Raw genomic sequence first — 24,032 nt, 5'->3', positions numbered from 1 at the left:
AACTCCAGGAAGGGCTGATTGGGGCAGAAGGAGGGGAGGATAGGGAGGTGTGCTACTAAGTTTATGGGCAGAAACTGTACGTGGATGAAATTTTTCCTTGACAAACTCATTATTTTATTTTACTTAAAATTTATTATTTATTACTATTTTTATTTTATATACAATTTCTAAAGGTTATACTCCATTTACAGTTGTTACAAAATATTGTATTGTACAGTACATTCTTGTAGCCTATCTTACACCCAGTAGTTTGTACCTTACATTTTTTTTTTTTTCTTGTGGTACGCGGGCTTCTCACTGTTGTGGCCTCTCCCGTTACGGAGCACAGGCTCCAGACGCGCAGGCTCAGCGGCCATGGCTCACGGGCCCAGCCGCTCCGCGGCATGTGGGATCTTCCCGGACCGGGGCATGAACCCGCGTCCCCTGCATCGGCAGGCGGACTCTCAACCACTGTGCCACCAGGGAAGCCCTGTACCTTACATTTTACTTACGGTTTTTGTGAAGGAGAAGGCAAAGCCACTTGTCCGTAAAAGTTGGATAATACTGAAGAAAATGGGGACCATTTGGAGCTGCCTCTAGAAGCATGGTGATAATAATGCTCACCTGACCTGCAGAGGGCTCAGCAGAAGTAGCCTCCACAGTTGATGGTCCTCAGCCACTCCGAGGAGGTGATGCAGGACCTGGAGGGCCAGTGATCTAAAAGTGGTTTTGTGGATGAGTATGCTGAAGGCCAAGGTGGCAGAGGGTGCTGGCAAGGATAAGGGAGAAGTTGGTTCCCAGCAGGATCTAGACAGGATCGGGAAAGGAGCCTGGAAGAGGAGTGGGGGAAGAGGAAGGAGCTGGGGAAGAGAGAGATAGGCTGGGGAGGAAGAGGTCCTGAAGTATTGGAGGAGAGGGGCTGAGGAACTGAGTGTCTCTGTGAGGCTGGAAAACAATAGCCCGGGAATGTGACAGGTTAGGTGACGTGATGAGATTGACTAGAATACCTGTCCTATCCCTGTTGTGGAAAATGATCAAACACTTAATTAAGCAAAGAACCTCTCAAAGAGGTTCACATTTTGAGTTTTAGTTTATCTTCATTGTTAGTTAATAAACATTTTTCATTAAATGAAGACTTCTGAAGAAGTTTCATTGGAGTATTGTCCCCCCCCATATCAGTCATTGGTCCTTAGTTGGTTCAATAAAGTTGGTTTTAGATAATGAAGGCAAATATAGGGACCCAAATGTCAGGTTTTACCCTTAAGTAAAATGCTGAAAATGAAGATCTGTTGCATCAGCAACTTCCACTGAAACAGGGTGGGCCTGTCACTTAAAGCACTTACATTGGGAGTCTTCATTTGATCCATTTGGAGTCCTCATTTAATCCAACACTCATTTGTTGTGTTTCCTCATTGCTACACATGGAAATTAATAGACTGTGCTAAAATCTTTGGTTTAAATTTAGTACATAAGATGCATATTGTGTGATGTTCTCAGCTGAAGTCTTGAGAGTGAAGTTTACATTTTCCTAAAACTAGCAAATATTGCATTGCTAAATGAAAAAGGCTTCAGTAGAAGAACTGTATCAAGGAACTGGCAGATTGCACATCCTATGATGTATCCCAGTATGTGTACGATTTACCAGGTAGCTCGCTGAAAATGTAGATTTGGGGCCTGTCCATGGAGGTAATGATGTGGGTTGTCTGCAGACTCAACTTTGAGAGACTTATAGACAAGTGTCTAGTTTTGGAAGATTGCTACAGTACTGGGCACCACCCTAAGTCCTTGTGACAAAGAAACAAAATAAACAACAAGAAAGGAAAAAGTAGAAAGTAGAAAAAGTAAAGTAGAAAAGAAAAAGCTAAGGAGAAAATAAGATTGATGAGGGCAAGAAAAGAGACAAGAATTTAAGTCCTGAAGAAATCCCTCTACAAATTTCTGTTTCAAAAGGCAGATTTCAAAGGATGATAGAATCACAACGATTTTAAGATTACAAGTGAAAAACAATGTGAAGTATGCAAGGTTACATGGGAAAAAATATCAAAAGATACTGTCCATGAAGAGCCAAAGTGGTTATAAATTCAAACTTCAAGTATCAAAATTAAAATGTAATGGTAAGTTATATTTTTCCAACAACTTTTAAAATTGTAATGTGATGGGTATATTACTTGGGATAAGTTTTGGTCATAGAACAGGATTGTTATTATAAACAAATCGGATTATTTTATTTTTCTCCTGAATATCAGATCATGCCAGTGAGTTATCGAGGCAACCTTCAATGTCCAAGATGATTAGCACTGCTGCCTAGGGTTGTTGTAAAGATTAAATGAGATTTGAACTCTGGATGTCAGAATCCCTGGGTTCAAATTATTGCCCTGCCACTAACTAGCTTTATACCTTTGGGCAAGTTAAGGCGGCTTAGTTTCTTCACTGGTGAAATAGGATAATAATAGTGCCTACCTGTAGCAATGTTGCCAAAAATAAATAAGTTAGTAAATGTAAAGCATTTGGAAAAGTGCAGGCCACGTGGCAGACATTCAACAAATGTTACTCTGAAACATAACATCTATTGTCATTCTCTGTAAAAGCACGTACATTTTTTTAAATGATTATTCAAAATAGGGACATACATATGATTTTATAAAGTTATACTTATCTTGAGCCTTAGTCAATTAAATTATTGAATACCTACTCCTAAGACACTCCAAGCTCTGCTGTGACAAGTAAAACATGGCCCCATCCCCCCGGACACTCGAGCCTTGGTAAGTTATCCTGTTAACTTGGTTTTCTGGGGTAGATATTATGCTATGTTGGGGAATAGCATAGATGTTAATTGAAACTATGTTTTGAAGCACAAGTAAAAGATAGTGCATGAAGGACAGAAGGGGATGCTAATAATAGATCATAGCTTGATGTATTTCTAAGCATAGCAGATCACCCAAGAAAAGATGTTGGTATTCTTCCAGAGCTAGATATAGTAAAATGGATGCAACAGAGATAATATCAGAAAAACTGGATATTCAAGTGCTAAGTCTGCTATTTCCTGATTATGTGACTGTAGGCAATTGATTTGACCTATGTCTCCGTTTCTTCACCTGAGAAACAGGCCCATAGCCACTTTGCTGAGTAGCGTGTTTAAATGAGCCAATGTTTGTGAAGGTGTTTTATGAGCTACGAGATGTTAGGCATTTGTATGTTTTTTTCCATGATTTATATTCTATAAGGCTTGCGGATTTCTGAAGATCCATGGCTCAGAAATGAGTACTTAGAATAATGTAGTTTTAATAGGATTACAGAGAACTTTATTATTCTCTGTAGAATTACCTGTAGATCAGTAATAGATGGGTAACTTGTGGCAGAAATCAGAGCCCCCAAAAAGTCGCAGCTGGAAGGTGAAACAGGACAGAGAGGTATGCGGCTGACCTAAGGAAACAGTTCATAAGCTGTGGAATAGGAACTGAACCGGAAGATTCTCCCCTCCGCTGTCCACACCATTCCTTGACTATTTCTCAACTGAGTGGAAGGAGTACAGGCTTTGAAGTCAGACCTGAGTTAAAATCCCTGCTCCGTCACTTACTAGCTGTGACTCAGGCAAGTTATGAAACCTCTGTGAGTCTCACGTCCCTCATCTGCAGAGGGGTAGAATCACTTGCCTGGCAGAGTTGTGGGCACTAGAGATCACGTCTGCAAGCTACCTGCCCAACAGCTAGCTGATATGTTATTTTTCTCATGATTATACACTGCCAAATTTCAAGGCAACTTGAATTACACACTTGTTGAATAGGAATACTAATGCAACTAATAATAGCAACTGTTTAACTAAAGGGTTCCATGTGCCAGGCACAAGTCCAAGTACACTACACCTATGAGTATTTATTTAATCTCCAAAACAGCCTGATGATGGAGGTATTACTGTTATGGCCACTGAGGCTCCAGGAGTGTAACTAACGTGTCCAAGGTCACCCAGCAACTTTATGGTGGAGCAGGTTTCCAAACCTGGCCGCTTGTGACTCTGGATCCCACTTTCCTAGTTACTGGATTATTCCTGTTCCTCCCTGGCCAGTTTAGGGATGTGGGACAGAGAATGAAAGGACTAGTTGTTTCACGAGAACTGTTTTTTGAGTAGGGTGAGTATTTGCTTTCGGAATCTTCATTCGGGTAGACGGTATTGGAAGGGGCCAGCGCTTACCCATCACGTAACTTTTGAGTATGTTATGAAGCCTTGTAGAGCTCCACCTTCCTTCTTTGTACAGTTTTATACTTGTCAGGATTGTAGTGAGCATTTAAACGGTGGATGATAACTGGAGGGCACAGTCCTGGCAGCCATCTCCAGTTCTAATCTCTGCTCCCCACTCCCTTCTTAAGTAGCAGGCTGGCACTGAGGACAGAGCCTTGGGGAATGCCTGCTTTCTTTTTCCACTTTAAACCAATGGGGTTCTCTGTTATTCAGCACTCCCATGTTTTAAACCAATGGTGTTATATCACAGGATTCTGCAACTGATCCCCTTGAAAGGGCATTAAAATATTTGCTCACATACCTTCTCATTGATCTGTTACATACTTCCAATCAACTGCCTTAGGTGAAGATGGGCACATCACGTCGGCCTTTTCATTGATTTGCATCCTGTGTCTGGATATGTGCACTCAGAGCACAGTCCCTTTAAGAACCACTAGCCCTCAGCAAAAATAACCTAGAGCAGCTCAGGTTACTGCCAGGCTCCAAAGACTCTTCAGGGGGTCAGGTTGCTTATTTCTCTGGCACCTACCTCAGCAGGAATGTAGGAAGAAGTTTATTTATGCCAGCAGAGGGGGTCTGGGTGGATCTGTGCACTGGAGTCCCCACCTCTAGCCCTCACCTCTGACTTTTTCTGGACGTGCCCCCTATTTCATGGTAGGAAGGTTTTTGGTTGGGCCACTTAAGTGGCATTCGATTCATTGTGACCCTGTCCCTGGACCTGGATGTCGGAGCCAGTCTTTCCTATCAACCTTGGGTTTTGGATTGTTTCTTTGAAAAACAAAAATGAAAACGATATCAAAAGCCATCAAAACAAACATGCACCTCCCATCCCAAAATTGAAAGCATGGCAGTGCAGTGAGGGGAGGTCACGGGAGGACACGGCCTTTTCCCCTGGACCCCCTGTGCCTGCACGTGTCTGTCTCACCAGCCTTTCTTGTAAGGAATGTTTTTACTGGCTGTACGTAAGCCCAAGGAACAAAGAATAAACAGGGCCTGATGCTCTGTAAAGATAAACAAACAAACAAATGGAATGAAGTCTTCAATTGTGAAAACAGTGAGATATCTTAAGAGGCGGTACGGTATGGGAGGGGGCAAAGAACCGGCGAGGGCTTAGACCATCCGGGGCCTCGTCTCAGCCATGCTACTGAATTAGCTGAGAGGCAGAATTGTTGAGTTTTGTCAGCTAAGTGGTATCTGTGAGTGACTCACATTCTTTAATTTTCCTAGAAGGAAGATGTGGCTCAGAGAGGTTGGGTGACTTACCTAAAGTTACTCAACTTTAGGTTGATAGTAGATCTGGACCTACAGCCCAAGTACACACGTCATTGCTCGTCATCCTGCTGCAATGACATTGTAAAGAGTCAAGATCTCTCCAAGTCCCTGTTTCCTTATCTAGAAATGGGGATTCTGCTACCTGGCATACCTTCTTTGTAGAATCTTTTAAGGATCTGCTAAATGAGTGTGGGTGGAAACACTTTAAAAAACTATTAAATTATATATTAATTAATAGTAAATTATATATATACACATATGATGAGATATATGTATGCTGTGATACCTAATATTTTGTTAAAATTCTTCTTGTGGGAGCATATTAACAAAAATCTGGGTTCTTCTTTGGAAATGTGAAGCACCATGAAATTCCCGGATGTATGGTAAAAACTCTAGACTTAGAGTCATTAACCTGACAGTTTTACCTACTAATGCTATCATTACTCTACCTTTCTGAAAAATGGGAATAATAAATTTCTCGGCCTATCTTAAGTTTCACATATGTATATATGTGAAAGTACTTCATGAACCGTAATGCACAGAAATGAATTATTATTACCAAATATTCCTGAGGGCCACAAACCCTATCCAGAGAGCACATGAGGTATGATTAAGGAGATCGGTCATATATTCAAAAGCAGATTTCAACATTATCTGACCTTGGTGTCAGATAAAGACTGTACTCTACAGATAGTGATTGCAATGAATTAATAAGTCCTTTTATTATAGTTTCCAAATGGAAGTATAATCATATAGAAGGTAGAGATTTAAATGTTATTTTTACGACTTTCTCAGTTACACCATTTGCTCTAATATTTATATGTCTGATTTATCTCATTTGATTATTACAGAATATTCGTGAGTTTTAATTAATATTATCATTATCTGATGAATGAGTGGTCAAAAGATTTTCCTAAGACCTTATGGAATGTGAATGGCAGAGCTGGGAATTGAAACAAGGTCTTCTGGTCCCACATCCTGTGCACTTGCCGCTGTAACCTGTCTCTTTGTGCTGTGTTGGGGGTTCCATTCTGTGGACTGTATTCTTCATTGGTTTCTTTCATTGATACAGTCATTCATTCAACATGAATACTCTATATGGAACTCTGTCATATTATCTCATGCTCCAGGACTAAAACTCTTTGGATAGAATGGGTTGTTTTATGTCTGATTCCTTTAATGGAAGGAGAAGTAGTGACACTGACACTTGAACCTTGCAAAAATACTGATTTGGGGTTGGGGGAGAAGAGGAGACAGGCCATGAAAGGGGGAACCACTGTTGTCAGAGTCAAAATAAATCTTTGCTGTGCAATAAGGTAGTCCCCCAGTCCCATAGGGTATTTACATTTACATTAATTAAAACTTAAAAATCAGTTCCTTGGTCACACTAACCACATTACAAGTGTCAATAGCCACCTAAGGTTGGTGGCTACTATACTGGATAGTACAGATATATAGACATGTGTCTGGTCACTGAAATAGATAATTTTGATGTCTGATACGTGTATGTATAATTGCACACCGGAAATGAAATTGTTCTGTTATACATTTCTACCTAAGACATAATGAGAGCTACCATTTATTGAGCACCTTCTCAATAAGCACTAGGCACACAATGTATATTGTTTTATTTTATCCTAACAACGTTTTTCACACTGGGAATCTAAGGTTTGAGAGGTCATGTAACTGCCTAAGATATGATAGGGCTGTGGACTGATGCCAGTTTTCTTTGATTTCAAAGAGAATTCTCTTTTGCTCTAGCATGCTGTCTTTCTATGTAGCCTAATTGGATTACATCAGGAGTTAACATTCTCAATGCATTGTCTTATCATTCAGTCCATTTCAGTTCAGCAAATGTGCCAGGCGGTCACTCTGTTGGAAGCAGGAGGTGCAGCAGAATCAGCACAGCACAGTCTCTGACCATAGGGAGCTCCAAACCAAATAGAGAGTTCAGACATGTAAAGAATAATTGTGATAGTGGAGCATGGTCTCTGACCCAAGACTGTGTGATGCAACCAGGAGCCACTGAAAGGTCCAATCCAATCAGTGCCATAGTCAGATTTATATTTGGTAAAACTCCCTTTTTAGTCACGGAGAGTCTTGTTTGAGAGGGAAGGGAGAACCTATGATAGTTATTGTATTTACCTAAGTGAAGGAATGTTGAAGGCTAAAACTAAGGTCATAGTGGTGGAGTTAGAGAGAAGATTGATGAGAGAGAGAGGCAACTTGATAAAATTGTCAGGCTTCGGTGGTTAGAGCTGAGGGTAAGAGCAGTTAAAGGTGACTCTCTCGTATCTACCTTGGGTGCTTGGTGAATGTTTGGCCTCCTCAAAGGACGTTAGCTATGAGGAAAATGTTGTGCATGAGTGTGTGTGGTGTGTTGTTGTGTGTTGTGTGTATTGTGTATGTGGTGTGTGTTTTGTGTGTGTGAGCAGTCACCCTCAAGTAGGTGAATTGCAGGGTGGGAAGGGGTGAAGATAATGACTTAATTGACCACAAGCCCATAAAATATCCAGAAAGCAATCTTATTTGGCAAGTGGAAAAGGCCGCTATAAAACAATGACATCTTTTAAGAATGCAATTAAAAAAATGAAAAATAAAGCAGAATCCTGCCATAATACTGACTAAAAGGGAGAACTAACCTTATAGTCTAAATATGATGCATCTGTCCTAAAAGGACCAAAAGGGAGACTAAAAGGGAGACGAAAAGGGAGAACAAACCTTATAGTCTAAATATGATGCATCTGTCCTAGGCTAGGCGTAGGATAGTGAAGTAGAGATGTATTTTCCATGTATTTTCCATATAGTCACAACATGTAAAAATGTTTATTATCATGAGATTCCAATAGTAACATAGAGGATGGATTTAAATATGGCTTCTAGGGAGCCTAATGTTGAAAAGGCAGATTTTTCTACATTTTCTTTGGTATATGTGCCCCCCCCTTCTTTTTATATAATTAAATAATCTGTTTTTAACTTAGTGACCAGATAATTATGTTGTTTGATATTTCTAAAAGATAAAAGTTAGCAGGTGTTCTCTAACATGGTTTCTGGCAGTTCTTAATTTTTTTTTTTTTTTTTTTTGCGGTACACGGGCCTCTTACTGTTGTGGCCTCTCCCGTTGCGGAGCACAGGCTCTGGACGCGCAGTCTCAGCGGCCATGGCTCACGGGCCCAGCCGCTCCGCGGCATGTGGGACCTTCGCGGATCGGGGCACGAACCCGTGTCCCCTGCATCGGCAGGCGGACTCTCAACCACTGCGCCACCAGGGAAGCCCGGCAGTTCTAAATTTTAAGCAGTGGTTTGTTTGTGTTGCAGCAGAAAATAACCTCATAGGGTTAAATACTTATAATGATAGCATAGGTTCCAATCTCGAGTAAGGAGGTTCCATTTTCTTTAGAAAAAAAAAATCAATTGTTCTGCTGATAGTACATTTAACAGACATGGAATTACTAAAACCAGGAGTGCTGATGGAAATAATTTCTTCTGGAACTCAATCTGTGGTCTTTGGATTGATAGTTATGTCTGTGCAGTTTGAAACAGTGTCTGCTTTGGAGATTGTCATTGTTTTAAAATTATATGAGGATCCTCAATTCAGATTTGACCAGCATAGACCACCATGACAGAAGGCTGTCAAATGCATGATGCGGGGTGAAACCTGATTATTTCCGGGTGCCTTGTCTAGTTTTGAGTTATTTAAAAACACAAGCTTCTGTAAACTTTGTGAAACATTTTTGGTTTCTGAGTCAGTTAACTTTAAGTACTTCTTTCTTCTTGGGCAAATACAGACATATCTCATTATCTTGTGTTTTAGAATTTTTTTCCCAGTTTCTTAAAAGTGTTTTTCCTCTATTCATTTTCAAAATGAATAATAAAATCTTATGAAATAAAATAGACTCTAGATTTAATGTTTTATTATCTCACATTTTAAGTTAGGAATTACTTGCTGAGCTGTTATTAATTAGGAAGTTTGCAATACTTCTATGGGGAGAGTGTTGCAGGTACATGTGTATTTCTTCAAAGTTGCTTAGCAGTGATGAACTAGAGGGCACCAGCGAACATTTCTATTCGGGTTCTTTAAACTAGGCCACATACTGTTAACACGTATGCACAGGAGAGAAACGTGAATGCTTTGCGAAATCTTAGTACTAAAAATAATTTCCACCTGTATTTATAGCAGTGTTATCATACTTGAGGAGAGTGATGCAGAACCTACCAGTATAGGAAGAAAAATGTCATCTTGTTACCCTTCCTGGAGAGCTGCCCTCTAGAATAAAGCCCTTCAGTTTGTCCAGAGTTAGAGCAATGCTGCTCATAGGTCTTCTCCAATTGCATGGGCAGGATAGTTAATATCATTAAGTGCTGAGATACATTCTATCACAGAGAAGTGTTCTGTGCCTAATAATTAACTGGGTAACAATGAAAATCTGTCCACTATTAGGAAAAGATTGGTAATTAAGACTTCCAAATAGGGCATGCAAGTAGGAAGTGTTCAGGTCCCGAGGCAGCATTTGGGGTTCCGTCAAAGCCAGTTGCCTTTCTGGTTCATTGCGTCGGCACATTTGCTTAAAGGAAACTGGAGAGGGAACATTTTTAGATATTCAGATATTAAAATGTGCATAAATCCAGCATTTTCTAATATGAAAGCTGTGTGAAAAGACTTTCCTTTGCAGGGTAACTGTCCATATGTTTGAGTGGGAGAATAAAGAACAGATAATTTGAAAACTGTTGAAATTGTTACACATGTAAAAAGTTATTTTCCTCCTCATAAAATAAAAAACCAGGATTTAGTCTGAGTTAACATCTTGTCACTTAATGAAAATATTCGCATATTGCATTTCATTGGTTGATTCATTCATTCAGCATTTTGGCACACAGTAATATGCCTACTATGTGTAAAATACCACAGTAGGTATTTCTAATACATGTGAGATTTATTTCTATACATGAGCAAACCAATTCAGAAGAGATATAATTGCAAATATGGTGTGCAAAATGTCCACTTCTTGGGTGAAGCTTATAATTAAGCTTAACTCTACTTAAAAGCATGTTTTAAAAGAATATAGCTGCAGAACTGCAATCTGTGTCACTTTCCTAACATTTATTTGGAAAGCAACTAATGTTCTTCTTCTGTGGATTGATTAAGTGTTAATGTTTGGGGAGCATGCTTTGAAAAACGAGGGACTGTTATATGAAGGAGAATGTGACTGAGAGAAAAGATTATGTGGCATTTTATAAGATAGTTGGTGGTACTGTTTAATGCTTATAGAGTTGTGTTAAAATTTACTAAATAGCTTGGTGTTGCAGGAGCTTATTTAAACCAGCTCTTTGTGGTTATGTCTGGTGAGGAAGCTTCAGCTTCGACTCTCTCCAGCCATATAACTGCAGCATAGTGACTTCAGGTCTCTTGTAAGAAAGTCTAAATGTAGGCTGTTGAATAATCCCTTTGAGGGCCCTGTAACTATTTTTATGCCTGGATATGCGTCATCAGTGGGTATTTTCTCTGGTGACTTGCTTACATCAGGTCTCCTACCATACATTCTATCAGTGAGTGACTTATGATTGATGGGAACCACGGCTGTTGTTTAGCTTATCTGTGACCTCAGCGAACGGACAACAGGAATTTCCAGGCTGTCACATTCTCTGAATGCTTGAAGACAGGGGCTCACGGTGTTGATCCAGGCAGGTAGCAGAGTGATATTATTCACCAGCGGAGGATGGGAGGAGGGATAGGAGAAGCAAGGGGAGGGAGAAGGAGGGGAAGGGAAGGGGAATTCCTTTGGCGAACGGCGGCAATTCTGGCTCAGCTGGTTGCTTCGCCCTTGTAGGCTGTGTTGTGTGGGGAAAGGTGCGTTTCCTGAACCCGAGAAAGCGGCAGTCAGAGCCTTGATGGACGCACCGAGTGACTCCGTGGGGTTGGCCAGGGAGGGCATTGAGTTCTCTTTCATGAGTTAAGATTTTGTTTTGCTAATCACTTGGGTTGATCCATGAGCCACTGGATTGTTCTGATCCTGGAGAGAAGTAAGGGCTTTGAATTGAAGATGTACCAGCATTCGTGGCGATGCGTAGGAATCCAGTGCTGTCTTTCGTCTAGAAATGTTTGGAGGTGATTCGAAAAAGTTAACCTGCACCTCACATCAACACATTTTTGGGGAGTAGAGCCGTGCATTGATGTATGTGTGTGGAAATGAATTATAAGTGAATTCACAAAAGTGTTTTCTCATTTTCTTCCTTTTCCCCACCTCTTTCCTACACATGATGAATAAGTTTCCTGAACTGTAGAATGAGAGTTACCAGCATTTTCAGAGCTACATTTGCTTTGGGATAAGCGTGTCCATCTCCTAAACATTTTTCCTCATCTCTGTATTCCCGTCTCCCCCTTTTCTTCCTCATCCTCTTTTTTCCTCTTCCTCTCTATTTTCCCCTGGTGTTATTTTGTTTGCAAAAGCAGTTCTTGGCCTTTTGCTGAGTTAAAGATGACCAGATTCTGCACAGATGGAGTGAGGTACACATGTGAATCAAACCTATGCTGGTCTGCCTGTGTTTGCAGGCTATCCTTCCAGTGATTATTTTGTTTTTTTAAGCGACAATTAGACAAAATTACAACACTCTTTTTAGTGTAATGCAATTATATCATTTAAGCATTTAGGCAAAATTGTTTTTCTGATCTTTTAAGACTATTCTCATTATGGAAATATAACATTTATTGATTTGACTATCCAAGTTTTATTCCCCCCTTTCTTCCCCAGTACTGAAGCCATATCCCCTTAATGTAACAGATTACTAAGGTTACCATTCGTGTAACTAATTTCTTACTGGCTTGCCTCCCGGGAACCACATTCTGAGATATATCCAAGAGGCTAGTATCCCCAAACAGGTGCTAGGTGGGGCAAAAAAATTCCTAATGGAAAAAAGAGATGTTTATTCCGATCTTTTGTACCTCATCCAATGCCACTGAGTGGGCATGGACGTTCATTATTATTTCGATAGCCTCATTTCCAATTAGCTATCCTAATGGTAAAGATCTGTCCAACTGTCAAGTCATATTGTTTCAATTTCAGACTTTTAAAATTCAGATGGTTAAAGGAGAAAGATAAATGAATGCCTTTGTAAGCCTCATCTACCAAAAAAGCCCACTTTTCTTTCCTCTCAAAAAATCGCTTCTTGGGTAAGCAGTATGACTCATGACCAGCAATTTATAATTTGAAATTTGTGAAAGATTAAAATTCAGAACTCTGTGAGTTTTGAGTCATTAGTAGCTGAATGAGGTAAGGCTTCATAATGTATCTAATTCGAAAGAAATCATTAAGGTGTTAGATCTGTTGTTTATGTTTTATATCATGATACTTTCTCCAGGAGCCGTTGGTGACTAGCTTTACTTTCATAAAAGTAACATTATATGAAAAAGGTACATTTGGGTGTTTGCTCAGATGTTAAGATTCTTTTTTGCCCTACATTGTAGGGGATGTTATTAGAAGCTGTAAAATTCTCCTTCTCTTTAAAATGTATGAATGCTTTTATGTGGAGGAGTGTAAGAGCAGAACCAAACATGTAGGAGGGTTATGTATTCTTCATTAAAAATATATTTCACAAAAGATTATAGTTTGTGTGGGAGGGAAATAGCTGCTTGTCTGCTGATTGCATTGTGCTTATTCCATGTAAGAACTATTTGAGTTTAGAAAGGATAACCTCATTTTGATAATTTGATGACTGCTTCTGCTTGAAGAAGAGAATGTAATTTCAAGGCTGCATGCTGATGGGCAACAGTAATTACTCTCTTTTTGGCAGAACTTAGCATGGAATCTGCTTTGGTATTTTTGTAACTACATGTGCAAATCTTTTCTTCCAGACCTTTTCTTTCCCCCTCTCTCTATGTGCAGAGCTTTTTGCAGTCTTCAAGACTGTGAAATTCCAAAGGTGTTATATCTAATGATATCAGTGTATGATGATGTATAAATCTAAGTTAGAGCAATACCTTGCCTTGAAGTGGAGTCTTTTTGTTAAAGCAGACGGTTCACTGTGAGTGGATTCCGCTGTATACTTGGTTTCTATGGCGACACTTTTATTACTTATGGATGATCAGAACATTTGAATGTAGTAGGAGTGACTGGCGTATCGGCTTTGGTCAATGTGGCTGGTGGGGTTTCCTGGTTAATATGGGATCTTTCACTAAGTTTCTTGTTATGTTGCAAGGGGATGATGCAAATACCCAAAACCCACCTAAAACATTGAGGAGCTATGATAATTAATTTTACCTTCTTATAGATACATTACTCCAGTGTTACACAAGGAAAAGAAGAAACCCTCAAAATTATGTAAAATTAGGATAATACCTATAGGGAAGTGTCAGAACAATTGAATGACCTACATATAGAGCTCATTCTGGGAGGGTGTAAAAAGATTTCATTTGGCAAATGATTCTTCCGCTTTTTACCTATGTAATTAGTATGTTAACAGCATGGAAGGAATTCCTTAGTCTTATGAATTCTTCTTAGTGATTTTTCAAGTTTCAAGAGGCTGTGTATTTTACTGTTGTCATTTTACAGATGAGGACTGAGAGGTCTGATAAACTGATGGGCTTTATACCCAAAATTACACATTGTACTGACAGCAGCTAAGGGGCAGGCCCTCTCCATTGGAACTTTCCTGCTGTGGCTTAGGAGCTGGAAGGCTCAGATCTCATAGGTGTGGTGTCAGGAGAGAGCTTGGTGACACTGGGCCCAGTCCTCCTGCAGACCTGATAATGGTAACAGAACTGTGCTAATTAGGTAGGGCAATGTTTGCAGCTTTGAAGGTTTTGTCTTGATTCTCCTGGGACAGAAGTTGCCAGTGTCCTTTAGTGACTGCTGTGTGGATCCACTGTGAGGTCCTCAGATGTCTATTGCAAGACATCATTACCTGAGTCAGCAGGGTAGAGGCTCCTGTTGAATGGTGGCTCATAGAGCAGGAACAAGGAGCTCAGTGGTAGATGCAAATCACTCTGGACAACAGTGGATGGAGATAAGTGTATTTCTTGTTCAAATATTTCATTCTACTCTTTTCACTTAGTGTGAAAGATCTAGTTTCTATAAAAGGAAGAACCCAGATGCTATATTTTTGGATACAAATGATGGAACTCAGGTCTAAGAATTTTCATCAAAGGCATCCTTCTAACTTACTAAAGTTAGATGACACTATCTAATTTCCTCAAAGCTAAGGGATGGACAGGAATATCCTCTAAGAACCTGTGTAGGGGAATTCTTGCTGTGTCTTAAACAGGTTGCTGTCATTATCTACACTCACCTTCTCAGCATTCACTTGCTGCAGAATTTCATCTAAAAATATCTCCCTTTCCAAATCTTTAGATTTTTTATTGGATGTTTAAAAATTCTTGACATGGAGACTTACAGGTATTTAAATAACTAATTGTGCACAAGTGCCTCATTTTCTATAAAATTGCAGTCTGACTCCTGTGTGAACTAGGTAAGGTCATATTGAAAATGGTTTCTTTCTGTTATTTAGGTTAGTTTTATGTGAGTGGAGCGGTATTCACAAGGCCAATAGCATAATCCAATAAATAATTTATCTTCCTTCTGAGGGAATAAGTTTAAGAAAGACCAAGAATAAATGGTACCAACCATGAAAAAGGCCTATGCTTTTTAACTGTCAAGCATAAGGTAAAAATTCTCTGTCCTCAAGAAACTTGAATCTAGTATGGGGAGAAAATGGTGTGTGTCCCATGCTTTATCCAAACTGAGTGCTGGACGCATCAAGGGTGACTGAGGTTTGAGCCCCAGTGGGTCAAGGAAGGCAGGGGGTCCTAATAAGAGAAGGCAGAATCACTGGGGTGAAGACATATTTGATTTTATAGAACTGCTCTGTCCAATAGATGTGTGAGGAACCTGCCATTATGATCGTGACTTTGAGTTATGCCTGGGCATTGACGGGAAAGAGAAATCAAGATGGAACCCAGCTGTAGGCTGAACTTTGCCTGAAGATGTAGTCAGAGTCAAAGCCATGTTGGCTAAAGGGCAGGTTTGGCCAACTGCGGAAGCAGAGTGGGTCCGTTTTCCCCATTACATTCATTTGTAATGAAGTACTGAAGCAGACCTTTCTGTTTTATGTGGAAGACTGTCTTCAAGGAAGGGCACCAAGTGCCTTTAAAGGTGTAAAGCCCTCGGGCCTCCGAGAGCCTGGACTTTGAAAGGCAGTAATGATCCCTGAGAAAAGAGGCTTCTTTGTCATTAATGTAGGACACTTTGGTGACTGTCTGGTGGCAAAGGCCTGCCTGTCAGTCCCACTTGAGGCTCAGCTGTCCCCACTGGGAGGGTCCGATTCCTCTCTGACCTTTGTTCCTTTTCACTGGAATCAGTTTTTTTTGGCAAGGCTTGACCTCCTGGAGCAGCCCTCAAGTTATGGGAATCTTGGCAGGAGTGTTGAATTTGTGTCCTAGTGAGAATAATTGTCTGAAATATCTCGACGTTCTCCTGTGTTGGTGGGGATGGATCTCTGTTGGAGAGAGAACAAAAAGGGAATGTAAGAGAGCTGACTTTAGAACCCTGGGAAATAGTCTTATTTGGGGGACAGGAAGAAAAACAGAATCTAGTAGAGAGGAACAGTGAGGGGGTAGATGGAAGACAAGAAAAAAAAGTAAATAAGAGAGATGCACTATAGAGTTTCCAAATACTATCAAATTTACTCGTTCAATATATATAGAGGGTGTTCTGTATGCCAGGCCCTGTGCTAGCTTCTGTGGATACAGTAGTGAACCAGACCTTGTCCTTGTCCTCAAAGAAGTCTTTGGAAGCCAGAGATCTCTGCCCACGTAGCACGATGGAGTGACTTCTGCTGGTGTTTCCAAGTAACCCAGAGAAACAGAGAAGCAGCCTGTGGGGTGAGCCAGGTTAGGAGGGGGGTCGGGGTGGGAAGATGGAGGGATGTGAGGGGAAGACACTGTAGGAGGCTGGTGAGGGTGTTACTGAAATGTCTGACTCTGTGGTCCGTGGTTGCCCAAACAGCTGAAGTCCAAAGGCCTGGGAAGGGTGAGATGAAGGGGCCAGAAGCCAACAGGAGGGCAAAGAGCCTCCTCTCCAGCTGTGAGGAAGTGAAAAACATTTCATGAAAGGAGTCTGGCCTGAGCCAATAGAAATCTGAGTTTGAGATAGAGGAGAAAGAAGGTCCAAGAGGGTTAAATTTGGAATGTTAGTGGAGGGCTGAAAAGGTTGAGTGACTGAGCTGACCCTAATGGTAGCTCATGTACTATCCATCCCTAATGCGTTATTATCCCTGATACTCAACCTTTGTGTTCTTCCAAAAAGAAAAAAATCCCCTACTGTATATTTCAGCTACCACTACCCTCAAAAGGCTTTGCCTTGTCACACCTAATCTACTACAGCCTTCTAGATGCTACTCCTGACTCAAGTTGCTCTACCTGGGATTCATTTCTCAGGCGGCTGCAAGGCTCACTTTCTTAAAATACCATTTTTAATAGGTTACTGTGAAGATCTAGAACCTTCACTGGCTACCCATTGCCTACAGTTTAAAGGATGTGCTCCTCCATAAAACGAGAAATGTCCATTTTCACAAGACTTCATAATTCACCCAGGGCTTCATATACACAACCTTACTGAGTTCTTACAAAACCCATATGGTGTACAGGACAGCTATTGCTGTCTTTCTAAATTCACAAATGACATAACAGAGGATCAGACAGGTTAAATGACATGCCCGGAGTCACAGAGTTCATGAATGGCAGAGCCAGGAATAGAAATCAGGGGCTTCTGAGTTCAAGTTCAAGGTGCTTTGTACCACACCATGGCCTCACCTTGCCTGTGGAGCCCCATCTCCCTTCTAACCCTGTGATTTCTGTAATTAGGGTGACAAGGTGGTCGGTGTGCCATCCCTTCCAGCAGGAGTACGCTGAGGCCTCTCGGCATCCTTGCAGTCCCTGTTCTATCTGCTGAGAACCGCTGGGAAATTGTGATCTAGAGTTGTCAATGGAGACACATTTCCTGGCTGGTTTTCCCTTAGACCGGGAAAAGACTGTCTCCTGCCAGGACATCTGGGGAGGCACAGAAAACACTCTGTACTTCCCTGATGTCGTCCTTAGTGCCTGCTTGTCTCATGGGACTTGTAGAGAGGGTTGTCACTGACTTTGCAGTGGTTTATGGAGGCCCTTTGCTGGCAGGACCATCTCTTCCTCCTTTGACTGCTCTCTCTCCAATAAGGCGTCACTGAAGCACAGTTTGCCTTTTCACCCAGAGGAAGTAATGGTCTGAAAACTTGTTTAAAAATGTATTCTTATTTGTTATATTAATGAATGTATAGATTTGTTACCATTTAGACATGAGTAGTTCTGGGAAGTACTGTATACAGAAGGAGGTAGAGCTGTGCTTTGAACTACTTGTTAAAATCAGGAACATTTGTTAGAATGCAATGATTAGTGAGTCTGTTAACATGATTTTAGAGTACACTCTGTTTCCATCATTTTCTCATTGGACTGAAGCCAATGTGATTTGGATTTTGACAGTTTGGGGAGGCAATTTACTGTATTCGAAATTTAAATGATATAAAAAAATATGCCTGACAGTTGTCTAGAATATCAAGAATTGCCTCCACTCCTATAAAAACTGATGTAGGAAATACATGCATAAGGATTAGCTAAATAATGTATTGCAAGAGTGTTGCACTGCCTTGAGGGCTCCACTTTAAGACATACACACACACACACACACACACACACACACAAACACACACACACACACACACACAAATCCTGGAGTCTGTTTGGAAATTGTGACCCTGAATCCTTTAAGCTGTGTTTCCGTGATGAAGGGTGCATCATCTTTCCAATGACAAAAGCTTAGGAAGAATAGTTGCAATACTTTTCTGTAAAATGCAGTATTTTAGAGTCCTCATTGTTTTCCACCCCCTCGTAATAGTACATTCCTCCTGGGAACGATAGCGTACTTCTCAGGAGGCTGAGATATGTATCTCTTAATTTTTTTCTAATGCTTTCCATATGTTGGAATTAAAAGGCCAGTAAAGGTATGGGGGTAGGAATATGAAGGATTCAACTGCTAAACTCTGAATTTTTTTCCCTTTACTTTCTTTAATTTTACCAAAGGTATTATGATATACAAAATACTGGAATGACATACAGTTTGAACTTGGGTAGTAAAGCATTTTAGGGAGGCGACAAGACATGTAAATTCTAAATAGTGTTGAATGGAAATATTTCTGAAATGGAATTTCAATTTTGAACTCTTAATGTTGTATTATTTACCTTCTAGGTAATTTTTTGAAGTTTTATTTATTAAGGTACTCGTTGGAAATGCTGACTTATATTGTGACCTTATATTCTTCATTGGACCTTAGTTACAATTAGCTGGCCAGGTAATAAAAATTGAATAATTAAAGAGGACACTCTTGGTTAAAAATAATTAGATATATATGTACTGTTAAAGATTGTTAGTATACCTGTTGGACTGTACAATAAGGTAAAAGATGGTTAGGTAGACTAACTTATATTTTATTTAAAGTATTAGCAAAACTAAAAGAAGCCTGATTATAAGATTTGATAAGGAGAAGAACAAAAATATGGAAAATTGATATTTTGTAGATATCTTTATTCCAGTCTTGAGGTCACATGACATATCTATAATAGGATTTTTCAAAAGGGCTTACTTAGCCTTTTTGTATGTTACCACATTGTTTTTCTCCTACCTTGTTAAATGACTTTTACTATTAGTGGCACTCAGTTTAAAGTCATTCTCACTTCTTTAGAGCTGCCCCTGTGGCCCATTCACCTCCATTCTTGCCCCGCCAATGCAGGCTGTCATCACCCTGCAGCTGGAGACCATGGCATCTTCCACCTCAAATTGATCTTGTACATGGTCCAGTTAACTTGACCATAACTCTCTCAGAGCACCCCTCTTTCTGGTTCAGAATTCCTCAGGGGGTCTTTATTATTTACAAGATGAGAGGCAGCTTAGAGACAAAAAATAGCATAGGGCGTGGAGTCCAGACACCTGCTTTTAAATTGCTGGGCCTGGAAACATGACTGTTCATCAACACTCCTCAGATTTATATGTTTCTACTAACAGTCTCAAGTTCACCTCCTGAACATCTTGTCAAAGCCAGTGGTGTCATTCTTTGTCTTCCTATAGTCAACTCTTAACAGTGTTTGGAGCAGTTGACCATCACCTTCCTTAATGAAATGCTTGATTCTCCCAGCTTCCCTGATCCTACACGTTCACAGCTCTTCGTCTGCCTTGGCTTCTCAGTCTTCTTAGCTGGCCTTCACCTAAGTGTTGTAGTCCCCCGTGACTGTGTCCTAAATCCAGTTATCTTCTTTATCTGAACTCTCTAGCAGATATCAATAATTGCATTGTTTCAAATATCATCTATATGCTGGTAATTTTCAAAGTTTTATATCTATGAATGGGTCTTCTCCTAAGTTCCCGACTTAAATACTTCCTTAATATGTGCCCTGGGCAGTCCGATGGACATTTCAAAGTTAGGAAAGTCAAAAAGGAGCTATCAATGTCCCCCTGCAACAGCTCTGCTCCCACACCGAACTTGGCCCACTTCAGTAAGTAGAACCACCATGCCCCACCCCCCCATTGCTCAGGCCCAAATTCCAGAATTCATCTCCTTCCCTCTGACTTCCCATTCAGTGCAGCGAGTCCTTTGGGTCTCTCTCCAAAATAACTGCTGAATGAGAGGTCTTCTTACTGTCTTCTCTGCCATAGCCTCAGTTCAAGCCACCAGCATCTGGCCTAGTCTGATGCAAAAACTCTTAGCTCACTTCCCCGACCCCGCACTCCCCAGAGTAGCCTATTAAGTATGAATCGTATAACGCATTCCCTTGCTACAAATTCTCCAGTATATTTTCATTACCCTTAGAATAAAATGCAAGCTTCTCGCCATGCCCCGCAGGGCTCTGCCATTCTGAGCACATCTCCCTCTACTCTCCCCATCCCCTATGAGACTCAACCAAACGTTCAGCCTTCATTCTATTCCTTAAACTTGCTAACCCCCGCCTCCTTGCTTGGTCTTGCACTTACTGTTTTTCCTGCTTGGAATGTGGTCAAGCCACATCTTCTGAGGTATGGCTCCTTTTCCTAGTTTAAATCTCACCTGCAACATTCCTTCTTTGGACAGGCCATCTGGGACCCAAGTCTGAGGAGTTCTTCTCTCCATCTGCAATGCACCCGATATCACACTATTGTGATAGAACTTATCAGAACCTGAAATGATCAATTTAATTGTTTATGTGTTTTTTTGTGTGACTTTCCCCACTCTGGACCCTGTGAGGTCAGTGACGTTTTGTCACGCTCCTCTGCATCTCAGTGCCCAGCAGAGTAAACAGTGCATAGTGGGCATGTCAAAGTTTTCGTGGACTTGTTCACCACCTTGAGCCCAGTTCCTTATTTATTAAATAAAGGTGTTTGGACAGGTGACTTCCGAACCTGTCCTACCCAGACAGTTTTAATTCTTCGGTACGCGGGCCTCTCACTGCTGTGGCCTCTCCCGTTGCGGAGCACAGGCTCCGGACGCGCAGGCTCAGAGGGCAAGGCTCACGGGCCCAGCCGCTCCGCGGCATGTGGGATCTTCCCGAACCGGGGCACGAACCCTTGTCCCCTGCATCGGCAGGCGGACTCTCAACCACTGCGCCACCAGGGAAGCCCCACTTACGTTCTTAATGTCCTGTAAATGGGCTGTGTTTATTCAGGTCTTTAGGCCTTTGCTCACTCGCTTCTCTCCTGAATGTCCTTCCCCTCTTCTGTGCCTGACAAATTCCTTAAGGATTTCCCTTCTTCTCCTTTTGTCTGTACCCCTCAGAGAGGAATATAATTGTTTTATGTCTATGTGTCTTGCCTGTGCTACTAGATGGTTAGCTCCTAAGCATGGGGCTATAAGTTATAGTTATAACTTTGAACCCCCATGACATCTATTATGGTGCTAGCCTATACCACATACTCAGTACATGCCTTATAACTTAGTAATGAGGGCATGATGTCCCAAAATGTTGATTTCAGAACAGTAAGAATGTTTGGACTATTTTACTAATTTACTTGGAACAAAACATTTTTAAAAAGCAACCAAATAGGTGTATCTTTTTTAAGCCTGAACTGGAGAAAAGAAAAATCTGCAAATGGAAATTTAGGCTTATGATGATGTGATATTTTGCAAACATTTGTAAGCAATCTTAACAAAGTTTTTTTAAAATATATATTCGTGGATATTTGAAAAGAGAAATAAATGGGCATTGTTTTCTTATAAACTGAGGTTAAAGCTTGAGCTGGGTTTTTAATTTGGTTTGGTTGGTTCAGATATTAGGAACTTAGAGAAGCTCTATGAAAATATCCCACCTACACGTTTTGAATATCCACTTCCTGCTTATCTTCGGAACAGCTTGGTTCTTTTAATAGCAAATGGCTGAGTGGAGGGGGAACCATTTGTAGTGGGTAAATTTAAGTACAGTGTGTCCTCCCATCCCAAGCAGAAGTCATGCTAACGGCCCAGGGATTGGTGCAAATGTGTTTGCTTTTTGCTGTTGGCCAGATGCCTGAAAACTCAGTAACTCAGGATGTTACCCATTCTTATGCAAGTAGAAGAATTACGGGTCAAATTTTTAAAAATTCAGGCGCTAGGGAACACCTCATCTATTCTTGCTATAAACATGTTGATTTATTATGTTGTTTTAGAGGCTGTTTTTTCAAATTTCCGGAGGCTAGGACAGGAAGAGCTGGTGTTGGGGAGAATCACAGGCTTGTTTCTTCATTTCATGTGTAAACCTAATGCTGTATGATTGTGTGTATACACAAATGGTAAATTCCTCTTAATCCAGAGTGGCTGGAAACTGTGTGCTCAAAATTAAGGGTAATCATATATTCCATTCATGGATTAACTGTTTTCAAAGAATTCAGTCAAATACACTGATAGTATTTAAAATTAATTTTTAATAACATAAATGGCACTTAGTAGCCCATGGTAATCATTGTGTACATCAACTATTGGTGAAGAGCATTATTCTAAATAATGCCTGTGATTGGATTAATTCTTCGTCTATCCCAGAATTTGCTGTTTTGCATAAACGGCTTGGTTTCAAGGCATCCATTTCTTTTGGAAAAGTAGAGATGAGAAAAAAAAAGTCTGCTTCTATAAATATCTTGTTTGGGGTAAATAGCCATTTTTTTTTTTTCCTAGTGAATAGATGCAAAGGATTTCCCAAAAGGTTGCTGTACTTTTGCATGGGAGAGCTGGGAGAACACTTGTTGGGTGCACTGTGGGCTGTTGAAGGCAGGGGAATCTTGTTCTGTGTCCTTATACAGCAACCTCATGCTGGGGTGTAAGCTGTGTGGTGTCTGGAAAAAGGTTTGCTGTGTAATGCTTTAGGATTGGCATTGCAAATTCTTCCTGTTAGGGGAGCATTGCTGATATGGATGGTGGAAGGATTGTGTCCTATGGCTGCTGGTGTGACCCAGTTAGATCCCTCAGGGAATTAATACCTACAGAGGTCGGGGCTGAGGAGACTGGGAATATAGAGAATATAGGGAATACACTGGATTCAGAGTGTCTCAATCGAAGAGGGTGGGAACCATCGGGGTCACACACCGAAAAGTGTCGGATGGGAAATGAACCAGGAAGAAACCCAATAATGCATGGAATTTTACTGTAACCCTCAAAATTGGCCATAAAAGGGCTGACTTCAGTTTCAGGGAAAGGGTAAATACTTAATTCAGACCTATGTGTTTAGGTAAATCACAATATCTCTTTAGTTTGTTTTGGTAGGATGACTTGGACTTTTTCCTTTTGTTTTTAGGTAGAGACGCGAATGCTCTTTAAATGATACTCTGTGATATTCTGTGGATTTCCTTTCCCGGTGAGCTCACCGGCTCGTCATCCCCCAGACTCATCAGCAGCTGGTGTTTCACCAAGTAGTAATGTGACTTTCACCACACATTCACTTGAACAAAAAGAGAAGGCATCAATTTATACTTTAAAATAGAGTTTGAAAGGTTTTATGAAATCACCGTCCATTTTGATTAATTTTTGCCAGCAACTGCCCGCACTCGGGCTTTGTTCTTGGTTGGGTCATAACTGTTGAGGGAAGATTGCTTCTTTTCTGGAATGGTTCCAAAGACTCATTGTTCCAGACATCGGACATCCTTATGTTTTTCAGGTTCTACAGTATTTGGTCTAAAGCAGATTAATTACTAAACTCTCAGTGAATAATTAACCATTTGACTTGTTCCCAAGTTATATACTCACTGGGTTAGAAATGATTTCCCAAACTACTGAAGATAAGAGAAGGTTATTCCTGGTTTCACAATGTCCCCATTGTTACCGACTTGTGTGTATATGTGAGAGACATCAGGTAATACCTATGCACTGGTCCGGCTACTCAATCAAACCACTTCCTGGGGTTTTCTCCGGTAATGGCAGTGATTCAGAAGATACCACAGTAGTTTTAGAGGACTGCTCCCTGTGCGTAAGACTGAACCTGAATGACTGGGAGCTGTCAAATTCAAAAGGAGCATTTTTGTTGCACTACCATT

The 24,032-nt window shown here is 40.7% G+C and overlaps 1 protein-coding gene across 18 annotated transcripts in view; it reads left to right on the top strand.

Annotated features, from left to right (window-relative positions):
• The window catches only part of HIVEP2 (HIVEP zinc finger 2), a 192,806-nt gene that overhangs the window by 50,322 nt on the left and 118,452 nt on the right, over positions 1-24,032 (top strand). For 7 of the 18 annotated variants that reach the window (XM_079939529.1, XM_079939545.1, XM_079939543.1 and 4 more), the window contains one exon: positions 1,930-2,093. The exons of 9 other annotated variants lie outside the window; for them this stretch is intronic. The gene's annotated coding sequence lies outside the window, so the exon portion shown is untranslated. Of the gene's footprint in view, positions 1-1,929; positions 2,094-22,352; positions 23,357-24,032 lie in introns of those variants that run through there. 2 more of the 18 variants (XM_079939537.1, XM_079939533.1) reach the window with 1 other exon arrangement.

The sequence above is a fragment of the Stenella coeruleoalba genome (genome assembly GCF_951394435.1).
Source record: "Stenella coeruleoalba genome assembly, chromosome: 12".
Lineage (NCBI taxonomy): Eukaryota > Metazoa > Chordata > Mammalia > Artiodactyla > Delphinidae > Stenella > Stenella coeruleoalba.
The sequence above is the reverse complement of the archived record's forward strand: the minus strand, read 5'-3'. Positions and strand labels throughout refer to the sequence as shown.